Source organism: Sapajus apella, unplaced genomic scaffold, assembly GCF_009761245.1.
Source record: "Sapajus apella isolate SASKATOON/1434 unplaced genomic scaffold, GSC_monkey_1.0 scaffold3, whole genome shotgun sequence".
Taxonomy (NCBI): domain Eukaryota; kingdom Metazoa; phylum Chordata; class Mammalia; order Primates; family Cebidae; genus Sapajus; species Sapajus apella.
The window spans coordinates 17950993-17965189 of NW_022436943.1; the positions used below are offsets into that span (position 1 = coordinate 17950993).

A 14197-nucleotide genomic window follows, 5' to 3' on the forward strand; every position below is an offset into this window, starting at 1 on the left:
CTTGAAGTGGGTGAAAGATGGTGGCCATCTCTTTTCCTAGTCAGTGCTTTTGGGGTGTGTTGGTGGTTGAGTTCAATTCTATAACTAGGAACCTGAAGTTTTCTGAGTGATTGTCAATGTATCAAAAACCTTAAGCCAGTCACAGTGGCTCACGCCTGTAATCCCAGCACTTTGGGAGGCTGAGGTGGGAAGATCACCTGAGGTTGGGAGTTCAAGACAAGCCAGACCAACATGGTGAACCTCATCTCTACTAAAATTACAAAAATTAGCCAGGCGTGGTGGTGGACGCCTTTAATCCCAGCCACTCAGGAGGCTGAGGCAGATGAATCGCTTGAACCTAGGAGGCAGAGGTTGCAGTGAGCTGAGATCGCAACATGGCACCCCAGCCTCGACAACAAAGTGGGACTCCCTCTTAAAAAAAAAAAAAAAGAGAAAACCTTAAATGGGGCTGCCCTTGTGTTTGGTTCTATATCAAATGCCATTATACAGACACCTAAGTAACAAAAAAAAAAAGAGTATCTGGAGCAGAGAAACATTCTTTTGTTCATGCCCGCTATCTCAGTCCCATCTATTAGATCTGCTGGCAAAGAATTTGGTAAGATGAAAGGACAGCCATATGTAATGCTTATGGGTGATGCAATATAACTTCAAACCTGGGCAACGCACACTACAAAGAAGTGGAATTGTCTATGTTCTAGTTTTCAAGCATTGCCATGTGCTTTGCACAATACAGCACTGTTTGACCAACATTACCCAACATCATCAGAACCTATTTGTGATCATTAGCCAGCAGCTGTTAAAGAAGAAAAGCAAGCGCCCATTACTATGACAAATTCACCTTGATACCCAAGATCAATAACCCAATTTTGTCTGCAATCATACTAACACAAAGTAGCAAGTTAATCTATTTATCCAACATTGGCATAGGTAGCATAAAATTTTGCCGAAGAAATTGAACACTTTCAAAGGAGGCTTACATCATACATCTTATAACACACAAACACGTGAACTTATCATTTCGAAGTAACTACAGCCAACCACCTCCTATCATTTCCTAGCTGGCCATGTAAAGCATGTATGGTCTGTAACACACATCTTGCCCTAATTTCATGTGTATTATAAATTGTAATAAGTATTTTTTTCTTTATTATCTAAATATTTTATGAATATGCTTTGGAGTGTATTTTCTTGATTAGATTTTTAAGGCCCTTGAGAACTGAGAAGTAGCACATATTCTGCTATGGTTCCCATTGCTAGACTGTTTAATCAGCCTTTATTCAGAATAAGGCACAGGGAATGCAAGTATAACCTGCCTTCTAAGAGCTTATCTTCCAGTGACAGTAAGAACAGCTGCCATCTTTTGAGCACTATGTGTCAGGCTTATCAATAAATATATGCTTATCAAAATCCTTATATAACCCTGCAAAATAGATATTGCTATTTCTGTTTGACAGATGAAGAACCCAAGGCTCAACTGATACTTAACCAAATTTAACAGGCAGCAAAAGTGGAAGAGATCTTTCTGTTTGAAAATGCATGGTCTTTTCACTATATACATGATGTTATTTCCCTCTGCGCAGTTTGGACCAGAGGAAAAACTCATTATTTGTTTAATTAAATTACATGGGGTGAAGAGGTTATTATGAGGCATTATCTTTTAGAGAAGGGAAATTTGTATTCCATTATAAGGAATTCCTTAATCATTTGTCAATTTATTTATTTGTTTATTCATCATTTTTAGATGTAGCGATACAGTAGTGAATAGAAAGACAAAAATACATTCATTTTTGGAGCTTCCTTTCTAGCTAAAGAAAGATGAACCATTAAGAAAGTAATGTACTATGTATACTATATTTTAAAAAACAAAGCACGAAATGTTAGACAATTAAAATTTTAAACAATATGTGCAAAAATCTTGTCTGAAGTACTAGGGGTTGAGAAAAGGCCAGTGTTGCTGAGGCTTGGAGACAGAAGAGGGGAGTGTGGTAAGGTTGCCTGCAAAGGTAGACAGAGTCCAGATCACATAAGGTCCATGTGATGTGATAAGGATCCTGTATTATATTCCAAAAGCAAATGAAAATCAGTCAGACATTAAAACAAAGAAGCTATTCATTAATTTGTAATTCAATGGGAAAAAATAATCAATGTAACCAATTTAATGTATAGTACTTTCAGAAACACATGTGGTGTGCAAAGCAAGATACATTTAAATTAAAAATCATTTCTTTCCACTAATACATAAGCTCAAAGAGGAAAAAATAATACTTGCAAGCAAGTAAACAAACCAAATATATATTAGTGTTTAATCCAGCAGTGGGATGTAGAAAATAAATTTTTAAATCAGTGATTTAGAAGCTGAAAATAACATATTAATCTTCATTCAGTACTCATCCTATAAATGCGGTTTCATAAAGAGTTCTTAGCATCTAGCATATTCTTCATTTTCTAATCTCAGTTGATCTCAGCTAATAAGGAGGCTGTTGTTCAAAAGAATGATCTTGTTCAGGATGATTTACCATGGTTAAGAGGGCAAAGGAAATTGGAAATTTATAGATCTGTTAAAAAGACCTAGCTGTCAGGCTAATTGATACATTTTGGCCACCCCTTGAAACTACGTCCGTTTTTAGAATGCCAAATGAACTCTCTAAAGCAATAGAAGAAGGATTGCCCTTTAAACATACTGCAGAATCATCATCAAATAGTTATTTATTAAGCAGCTCAACAAGCATGTACACATTCTTTTTATCGGCAGTTCTGTTTCCTAGAACCAAATATCCATTGTATATAATACTCAATCACAATTGAGTACAAAAGTAGCTATGATTTTAAAAATTATAATTTTGCAAAAATAAAAGTTTGATTGCCCTAATTCATAATGAAGATAGATGGTGCCTATGACTGGGTTTTGCCTGCATAGCTCTTTATTCATGTATTTTATACCTTTGTTCATCCCCGATCAGAAAGAAGTTAAAGATCCTAAGGTTTGGCCAGGTGTGGTGGCTCATGCCTGTAATCCCAGCACTTTGGGAGGCCAAGATGGGCAGATCAACTGAGGTCAGGAGTTCGAGACTAACCTGGCCAACATGGTGAAACCCCATCTCTACTAAAAATACAAAAATTAGCTGGGCGTAGTGGTGGGCACCTGCAATCCCAGCTACTTGGTAGGCTGACGCAGGAGACTCTCTTGAACCAGGGAGGCGGAGGTTGCAGTGAGCCGAGATCACACCACTGCACTCCAGCCTGGGCAACAGAGTGAGATTCCATCTCAAAATAAATAAATAAATAAAAAGGATCCTAAATTTCATCAGACTTAACTGTAATCCATTTAATGGAAATAAAGTGAAATATAGCCCCCTACCTCAATGTCACTCTTATTGCATTACCTAAAGTTGATTTCTTTATTTTCCTTTACCTCTAAAGATTCACTATACCTGAATACAATCATATGAGATTTGTACCCAATTGAGAAACACGCCTAATCTCTTCAATCCTGCTCCTCTACCTCTTAGTTAATAACTCCAAGCTTCCCATTGCTCAGGCCAAAAACCTTGGAGTCAACCTTAACCCACATCCCAGCCATCAGCAGATCCCATACATTCTAACTATGATGGAAACCTGACCACTAGCTACCACCAATACAGCTAACACACACTTCAAACCACTGTCATCTCTTACCCAGATTATCCCACTAGACTTCTGACTCTCCTATAAACACCTTGACCCCATTACAGTCTCCCTATATAGCAAAAAGACAGAGACCGAGACAAAAACCTCCAATGACTTCCCACCTCACTCCAATTACAAGCAAAGGTCTTCACACATGTCTTCAAGCCCCTACATGAAATAATACTAACCCCTAAGTTTACTTCCCCTGTGTCTCCCTATCCATACATCCCCATCCCCTCTGCTCCAGCCACACGGGTGTCCTCACTTTGGCTGGAGTACAACAAGCATACTCTTATTGCAGAGCCTATGCACGGGTGCTCCTCTGCCTAGAAACTTGCCACCAGACACCCATTTCATTCACTTCTTCACCTTCTTTAGACCTTTATCACATTCTTCTCCCACTTACCGTATCAAAAACTGCAACCCCATTGTCTCACTTCTATACCCCAAAAGAACTCTAATCCTCTTTCTCAGCTTTATCTTTCTCCACAGTGCTTACCACTGGCTATCTTATGCTGGTTTGCATTTTTAAATGTCTATTTTCCATTGCCTCTCTACCACCTCCAGAAGACTCCCCCTGAGAACAGGAATTTTTATTTGTTTTATTTTCACCGGTACTTTCCCAGTTCCTACAACAGAACCTGGCACATTGTATATACTCTATCAATATTTGTTGAATAAATTAATGAATAAAGAAATACAACACAAGTGATAAAATAGCCAAATGATGATACAGCATATGAAAATATTTGGAAACTCATTTTCTTCCTTTTTTTTTTTTTTTTTTTTGAGATGGAGTCTTGCTTTGTGGCCCAGGCAGGAGTGCAGTGGCACAATCTCGGCTCACTGCAACTTCCGGTTCCTGGGTTCAGGTGATTCTTCTGCCTCAGCCTCCTGAGTAGCTGGGATTACAGGCGTGCACCACCATACCCAGCGAATTTTTGTATTTTTAGTAGAGACAGGATTTCAACATGTTGGTCAGGCTGGTCTTGAACTCCTGACCTCGTGATCCACCCGCCTCAGCCTCCCAAAGTGCTGGAATTACATGCGTGAGCCACCAGGCCTGGCCTGTAAACACACTTTCTAGATCCAAGAATCTGTGTTATCATTCTGATGATCCAAAAAAAGACACCTACAATTCTAAGCCTCAAATCTCAGAAGAGACCAGTATGCAAAGCCTCTCACAAAATGTCTGGCCCACCTTAATTTGGGCAAAAGAAAAAGAAAAAAAAACTTTGGACAGGTATTGCACCCAATATTAGAGGAGGCAATCCTTCCTCTTATAAAAAATACACTCTCTCGGTCGGGTGAGATGGCTTACACCTTTAATCCCAGCACTTTTGGAGGCTGAGGCAGGCAGATCACTTGAGGCCAGGAATTTGAGACCAGCCTGGCCAACCTGGAGAAATCCCATCTCTACCAAAAATACAAAAAAAATTAGCTGGGCATGGTGACACGTGTCTGTAGTCCCAGCTACTTGGGAGGCTGAGGCATGAGAAGGGAGACTGAGGCAGGATAATCACTTGAACCTGGGAGGCAGTGGTTGCAGTGAGCTGAGATTGTGCAACTGCACTCCATCCTGGGCGACAGAGTAAGATGAAAGAAAAGAAAGGAAAGAAGGAAGGGAGGGAGGGAGGGAGGGAGGGAGGAGAAAAGGATGAAAGAAGGAAAGAAATGAAGGAAGAAAGAAAGGAAGGAAGGAAGGAGGGAAGAAAGGAAAAAGAAAAAGAGAAAAGAAGGAAGGAAAGGAAGGGAGGGAGGGAGAGAGAAAGAAACAGAGAAAGAAAAAGAAAGAAAGACTCTAAGAACTAATTTATATTTTTAAATATTTGATTCTCTTCATTAGTGACGATTTCAAGGAGTAAAGTTAATAGTAGGTGCTGTTGTACTATCAAATTTTTTAATATAGTTAATTAGATTAATTATCTTGAATATCCCATTAGTGCCAAAATGCAATTTAGGCCATTATTTCAAAATAATTTTATGTATGCTTATCAGGACTCCTATATTTATCTTTCTAAACAATAATTGCCTGAAAAAATGTTACAAATTTACCTGTTGGGGCAAATATTGCTGTAAAAAATGACGTTTTTCAACACACACACACACACACACACACACACACACACAACTGCTGCCATGATAATAGTAGGGATTGTAGTTTTGATAATGGGTTTTCCTTTGCTTCCCACCCTTACTCATCTGCACAGCTTCACCCCTAGATTATAAATGCTCTGTTTTATGTAATAGTTTTTAGTTCCTTTGCCATTCTGCTGCCTTCCTTTAAATATACTCCCCAATTTGCCTCCTTCACATTTGAAGTATGGTTCTCAGAGCCAAGCAAAATATTCCCAGAGGTTTTGAGTGGCCAACCACAGTGAACAAACTACCATATTCATGTTCTTTGTTCTGCATTTTATATTTTTATTAATACTGATTGAAAGTATAACAACATTGGGGGCAGTTATATATCAGTGTTGACTTGTTCATTCATTAATTCAGTGGACAGATATTTTTGAGGACTTACCATGTGCCAAGCATTGAGCAATGAGATGGAGATATAATGAATAAGACACAGTCTTTGTTCTCAAGTGACAAAGAGGAGACAGATATTAATCAATAATCGTGCAAATATAAACTCAGAAATTGTGATAAATGTTACGGAAATACTATGAGAAGTTTGAGAATGTATATTACGGTGGTTAAAACAATGGCCTTCAAAGTTGTATACATTATAACTCTGTCACCTTACATGGCAGAAAGACTCTGTAGGTGTGATTAAGTTAAGGCTTATCAAATAAGATTATCCTGAAATATCTAAATGGGCCCAGTGACATCACAAATGTCCTTAAAGGAGGAAGGCAGAAGGGTTAGAGACAAATGTGGCAAAAGGAGGAATGGGAAGGGTTTGGTGAGAAAAAGATTTGAGGATGCCACTTTCTGGTTTTGAAGACTGAGGAAGGAGTCATGAGCCAAGGAATTTGGGCAACTTTAGAAGCTGAAAAAGACAAGGAATTGGGTCCTTCCCAGAGTCTTCGGAAGGGAGGCAGCCCTGTCAATATATTGATTAGAGGACTTCTGACCTCCAGAACTTTAAGATAATATTTGTGGTTTAAAAAAAAATTTTTTTTTTATGTCTCACTCTTTAACCCAGGCCAGAGTGCATTGTTATGATCTCAGCTCACTGCAACCCCCACCTCCTGGGTTCAAGCAATTCTCCTACCTCAGCCTCCCGAGTAGCTGGGATTACAGGCAACTGCCATCATGCCCGGTTAATGTTTTCATATTTTAGTAGAGACAGAGTTTTACCATCTTGGCCAGTCTGGTCTTGAAATCCTGACCTCAGGTGATCTGTCCACCTTGGCCTCCCAAAGGTGCTGGAATTACAGGTGTAAGCCACTACGCCCGGCCTAAATTTGTACTGTTTTAAGCCACTAGGTTGATGCTAATTTGTTAAAGCAACAATAGGAAATCTGTACATGAACAAAGAACCTGCTCTATTTTGGGGCAGGTTCTAGACACCTACTTTGAGAGCTGAAAGATGAGGAGATAACCAAGCAAATGTGAGGAAAGGAGGAAGCATTCCAGACTATGGGACTGGTCCCTAAGGTTGGGCAGGAAGACAACTGGCACGTACAAATAATTAAGAGATCAGTGGGGACATGAAAGGAGAGAGTAGTTTTAGATGTGGGAGAGAGGGAGGTAGGAGCTGAGTCATTTTTATAAGCCATTCTACAGAATGGGGATAATAGTATCTAAAAGTGTTGTTGTGAAGATTAAATGATTATTTTAAGTGCCTGGTACATAGTAAGTAATAAAAAGAATTGCAGCTGTTATTATTAAAGTTTAAATTTAGAATCTTCAAGATTTGATTTTGAACATGATATGCAAGATATCCAGAGAGGAGAAAATGATTCTGTCCTGTGAATTATGGAGTATCTCACTTTTTATTTGTTTTATTCATTGCTTATATATGAGTCAGATATTGCCATGATAATGCTGTATAACAATACACCCCAAAACCTCAGGACATACAACAAAAGGATTTATACTCATACTCACAGACCTGCAGGCAAATGAGATTTTGCTGGACTAGAAAAGACTTGGCTTGGTAGCTCTTCTTTAGGCTGTGGATTGACTGAACTTGCTTCCAGGTTGTGGGCTGGGTTCAGGTGTATTCCACATGTGTTCATTCTAGGGCCCAGATTGAAGGGCACTTGCTACTTAGCTCATGTTCTTCTCATGAGGGAGCACTATAGTATAAGGATCAAGCCAAACCTCATGTAAGGCCTCTACCTGGGTCAAATCGGCCAATGTTCTATAGACCAAGGCAAGTTACATGGCCAAGCTCAAAATTAAGGAGGTGGCAAAGTACACCCTGCCCTCAGTGGGATGGAAAGAGAGATATTTGCTGACCTATAATTCAGACTCACACCTGCTAGTTCATAATACTTTTAAAATTTCATATTAAGGGATAGTAACCTCAATTAAAAACTATGCTATTTTATCCACATTTACTAATATTATATTTAGCAGAAATTTTTCATATGAAGAATTTAAAATCTATACATAATATAACTTATAGCAAATAAGCTCTACAATATGGAATTTTAATATAAAATCACTGGCTTCTTTTCAAATGTATGACAACACATTAGGCATTTTTCTCCTCTTAATTTTAATTTTTAAATGTCCTTCAGCAATCATAACTTTTATTAAAGGGTAGTCACTGAGGATAACTACAGAGACTAAGTTTATGCCTTTTTTTGTTTTTTTTTTGAGATGGAGTCTCATTCTATTGCCCAGGGTGAAGTGCAGTGGTGCTCTCGGCTCACTACAACCTCCGCCTCCTGGGTTCAAGTGATTCTCCTGTCTCTGCCTCCCAAGTAGCTGGGATTAGTGGCATGCGCCACCACGCCCGGCTAATTTTGTATTTTTAGTAAAGATGGGGTTTCACCATGTTGGTCAGGCTGGTCTCGAACTCCTGATCTCAGGTGATCCGCCTGCCTCAGTCTCCCAAAGTTCTGAGATTACAGACATGAGCCACAATGCCCAGCTAAGTTTATGTTCTTTTGGTAATGCCAGAAAATTCAAGCCAGAGTTAATTTCTATTGTAACCAATTAAAAAATAAAATAGGACATCAGTATTCCAAATATATGTCATGAGTGAGTTTGTAACATCCTTAGCACATTAAGTGGAGTCACATATAATTCCCTATTGCTTCGCCTAAGCGTGTCAACCCTTAATTAAGATAATTTCTCATTTCTGTCACATTACCTTTAAAGAAACATTTTCTACTGCAAAACATAACAAATCTGTAGAAAAGTGCATAAACATATAGACAGAGTTTTACAATGAATATCTATATAATAACGAACTAGGTCACAAAATAGGGCATTGCCAACATCACGGAAGCCTCCACTGCCTTCCTGATCAAAACATGTATCCCTTCCTGATCAAAACCCTGTATCCCTTCCTGTATCCCTTCCTGATCAAAACCTTCTTCGTCACCGCCACAGGTACTCATACTTCTGTATTCCATGGTAACTGTTGTCTTGACTTTTCCTTATAGGTATACCACCTATATGTCTCTATCCCTAAACAATATAATTGAATAAAGCCTCTTTTGAACATTAAAAATGGAATGACATAGTATGCATTCTTTTGGGTTTTGTTTTTCCACACAGTATTATATTTTTAAGTTTTATCAGTGTTATTGTGTGCAGTTGTAGTTAATTCATTTTCATTCAGGTAAAATATGACATTATTTGGCTATAGCACGATTTGCTTATCTTTTCTACTATTAGTTTGCATTTGGTTTATTTTTAGCTTGGGCTGTAACAAATAGCACTGCCATGAGCATTCTTGTATATTTCTCCTGCATTCATATTCCCTCCATTACATAGCAACATTATTCTTCCAGATGATTAGATTGTGTGATCACTTTTCCACTCTAAAACGAAAAAAAAATTACTCTGTCCTCATAAGATATAAAGCAAAAATCTAAATTTCAGTTTATTATTTCACAGATTTACATCAAATGTTTATTATGAGGTCTAATGGCATCATGGTAGATTGAAAGGCTTACAGTAATGAACAAAATGTCAATTCAACCATCAAAGAGGTTATAGCCTAGTGAGGGAGAAGATATGCATAAGAATAATTATAATGAAGTTTGTAATAACTAATAGGTACAGAAAAAAATATAATAGGAGTCCAAAAGAAGGAGTGACTACTTCATACTGAGAGGAATGAAGGAAAGCCTTGGAGAGATGAAATTTAAATTTTACCCTCAAGGACGGGTCGGAATTTGGTTTGTATAGATAGGAAAAAGACATTCCATGGCAGAAAGACAAGCTCAAAGACACAGAGGAAAGTCAGACAGGGACATGTATATGAAATCTATAGTAATTACAGTTGGCCAGTGCATAAGATAATTAATAATATGAACAACGAGAACACATGGAAACAGGGAGGGTAGCATCACAAACCAGGGCCTGTTGGGGGGTAGGACGCCAGGGGAAAGAGAGCAGGGGGTGGGGGAATTGGGGAGGAATAACATTAGGAGAAATACCTAACATAGATGACAGGGGTGGGTATGGATGCAGCAAACCACCACGGCATGAGTATACCTATGTAACTATCCTGCACGTTCTGCATAGTTACCACATAACTTAAAAGTATAATAGAAAAAATTTTTTTAAAGAATATTTTTTTCACTTATTTTTTCCATAAATATTTAACATCTGAAAAGTAGCCTCAGGTCAATTATAATAATGGACAGCAAAAAACAGACATGCTTTCTTGTCTTTGTGGAGATTACAGCTTAGGCAGGGAAACAAATATTAATCAAATAACCACATAAACATGCAAAATTGAGTCTTTGACAAATGCTTTGAAGAAAATACAAAATGAATGTAATAACAGCAGGATTTGTTCTAGTCAGAGAGAACAAAATAATTTTTAAGGAAAGGATACCTGAGGTAACAGACAGATGAAAAGCTAACAGGAAACTAGTTGAAATAGGGGAGGGAAGAGCATTCCAGGTAGAAGAAATAGCTTGTGCAAAAAGCCTACGGCTATGAGGAACACGGAGTGTGAAGAGGCATTTGAGAGACAGTGAGTGAAAGGTCAGGCCAAGGTTTGAGACTTTAAATGTCAAGCAGAGACAATTCTTCCTAGACTATGTGAGCTCCTTGAGGGCAGAGAACCTATCTTATTCAATTCTGTATCAGACATAACATAGCATCTGATATGGAGTAGATGCCCAAAACATTTGGTGAATTGACTTGAGTGCAGATTTTATTTTGTAGCTAATAGAAGCCACTGAAAAAAAATTGGTGGGGGATAAGGTGGGGGATAAGTGGGGCATCAAGTAAATTATAATAGGCTCTGGTTAGTGATCGTAAGAAAAGTATGTAGGCCGGGTGCAGTGACCCACACCTGTAATCCCAGCACTTTGGGAGGCTGAGGTGGGCAGGTCACAAGGTCAGGAGACTAAGACCATCCTGGCCAACACCATGAAACCCTATCTCTACTAAAAGTATAAAAAATTATACTGGGCATGGTGGTATGCGCCTGTAGTCCCAGTTACTCAGGAGGCTGAGGCAGGAGAATCACTTGAACCCAGGAGGTGGAGGTTGCAGTGAGCCGAGATCACCCACTGCACTCCAGCCTCGTGATGGAGCCAGACTCCCTCTCAAAAAATAAACAAGCAAAAAAATCGGCTATTTTATTTTTCTTTCTATGGTGAAATTGTCATGGAGCCTGGATATTTCAGGTTCATATGTATGCATGATCAGTGTCCCACTGTGGTCAAAAACATCAGTGGACTTGGTGAACTTGGATTCCTGGGGCAGCTGTATTTATTAACAAGCACACTGCCTGATTCTTATTTTCAAGAACATTTGAGAAACCCTAGTATAGAGAACATTCTAGCGGAAATGAAAGGCATGTGCAAAAGTATGAATACATTACAGAACTAAAAGGCATATTCAGGAAATGGTTGGAGAGCAGGGAGTCTGTGGGGAAGTGATTATTGCTGAGGCTGGAGAGGGGTTGAGGTCAGATCATGGAAAGGCTTATTAGGCAAGCAAAGTAATCTTGTGAATAATGGGGAACCAATGGAATATCTTAGGCAAGATACTGTTTTGAGGGAAAAAATAACCAGAGAAATCGAAGAGTTCAGGTTTAAGAGACATTTTTTTTTCTTTTTGAGATGGAGTTTCACTCTTGTTGCCCACGCTGAAGTATAATGGCACCGTCTCAGCTCACTGCAACCTCTGCCTCCTGGGTTCAAGCGATTCTCCTGCCTCAGCCTCCCCAGTAGCTGGGATTACAGCCATGCACCACCATGCCCAGCTAATTTTGTATTCTAAGTAGAGATGGGGTTTCTCCATGTTGGTCAGGCTGGTCTCAAACTCCCCACCTCAGGTGATCCGCCCACCTTGGCCTCCCAAAGTGCTGGGATTACAGGCATGAGCCACCAGGCCAGGCCTAAGTGACATTTCTGAGGGAGAATTGATAGTGTTTAATGGCCACTTCCACAAGAAGTAAAAAAGGAGAGGTGGAGGATGAATCTAAGATTGGTTGAATGAAACAAGTATGTGGTAGGCTGCCTTTGCTACAAAGGGATCCCATTTTGGACTTAATACACCATGACAAATGACTGTACATAGATAGATCAATCAGACAGTTGGAAATAGCTACCTCATGTTTGGTCAAATGTTCTCAGGGCTGAGAACATGAGTTATGAGAGTCTTTAATATAGAAGCTATGGGAATTTCACTTGTATGAGGATGTAAATTGGTAAGCGGACCAAAGACATAAACAGAGTGAAATAAATATGTTTAAGTAGCACCTAGAGAAGAAATCAGCTAAGGAGACTAAACAGAGATAGCAGAGGAAACAACTGCAGTCTTGACTACGCTAAATCATCAGATGTTCCATGAAGTGTTCAAGAACTGAAAAAGTAAACATAGATCCATAATGATTGGACTTATAAAACATATATTTGCCACCTATCTAGAGCATTCCAAACACCTAGTAAAATTCTAGAAAGTCTGTTATCGAATGACCTGATCAACTTAAATAAACATAAAACCTAGGTAAGCCATTGGTCCCTAGATCCAAGAACACCAGAAGTCTTTAGTACTTGCATTTTTTTGTCCTGGTTCATCCACTAATTTGAGCCAATCATTTAACGTCTACAAACTGTTTTTCTCCTCTTAATAAAAGAAAAGCTATGGAGGCTGGGATTGTCAGATGACAGCATAGGTTGCTTCCAGCTTTAAAATCTAAAGTCTCCAGAGACCCAAGCAATTCTGAGATGGAAATCTTAAATAGACTCGAGCAAATGCTGAAGTAATAATTCCTCTTTCCCAGTGTCACCCTTCCCCCTTCCTCAATGATTACTGATTGGGATTCCCAAAAGTATATAGGAGGCATAGAATACTTCTCTAGTTCCTGTCATGAGTGCAGGTGATTGTCACCCATTCACTCTGAATGGTGCCTGGCATCACATTGGTGGAATGGCATTCATGTGTACCTCACCCAGAAGAGCCTTCCTTCAGTACCTCTGCAGTGGCTCACCAGGCACCTGATACTCCCTTACATCCCAGTGGAATGCCATAAGCTTTCTTCAGGTAGTTATGTTAAATGAATCTGGGTTCTCTGAGGAACTCTGTAAGGTTCAGTACACATTCAAGGGCTCAGTAGGTAAGGCTTTAAAAAAAAAAAAAAGACTTTTTTTTTTTTTCTCCCTACCAGAATTTTAAAGAAAGAAAAAGGTAACAAGATAAAGAAATATTTACTTTTAAAAAAACCTAATGACTGTTTTGCAAGGGGCATGTATGTTACACTATATAATCAAGTAAAACTGGTTGAGGGACGGCTCAGGACTTGGATAACCCATGTCTGTCTCTTTTGCTTGATTATTGCAACACCGTGTGCCAGGCACTGTGCTGGTTTCTGGAGTTATATTATTTTTGAAAAAAAATAAATAAATAGACAATTCCTGTAAACCCGTTGCGGATTTTCGTGGCCGCACGCAGGAAACTGCGGTACGCAATATTTCAGAATGGCAGGTGAGTATTTCTTTTTTCTTTCTTTTTTTTTTTTTGAGACGGAGTTTCACTGTTGTTGCCCAAGCTAGAGTGAAATGGCGCGATCTCGGTTCACCATAACCTCCGCCTCCCGGGTTCAAGCGATTCTCCTGCCTCAGCCGCCCGAGTAGCTCGGATTACAGGACAGGCATGCGCCACCAAGACCGACTAATTTTATATTTTTAGTAGAGACAGGGTTTCTCCATGTTGGTCAGGCTGCTGTCGGGACTACTGACCTCAGGTGATCCGCCCGCCTCGACCTACCAAAGGGCATTACGGGGCATTATAGGCGTGAGGAACAGCGCCCGGCCGCAGGTATTATTTTTTGGGGGGGGTAGGGGCTTTCCGGCAAAAACCAGAAAGCCTGCTAGACAAATTCTTCAAGAGCTGTAATTCTTTAAGGACTAGGCTGGAGGCCTTCGGCTCC

The 14197-nt window shown here is 39.4% G+C and overlaps 1 non-coding gene across 1 annotated transcript; it reads right to left on the minus strand.

Moving 5' to 3' along the window:
- Positions 1 to 14106: 14106 nt before the first annotated feature.
- On the minus strand, positions 14107 to 14168 carry LOC116536036. The gene has a single exon (XR_004262443.1). It is a non-coding gene; the product is annotated as a U7 small nuclear RNA (small nuclear RNA).
- Between the last annotated feature and the right edge of the window lie 29 nt (positions 14169 to 14197).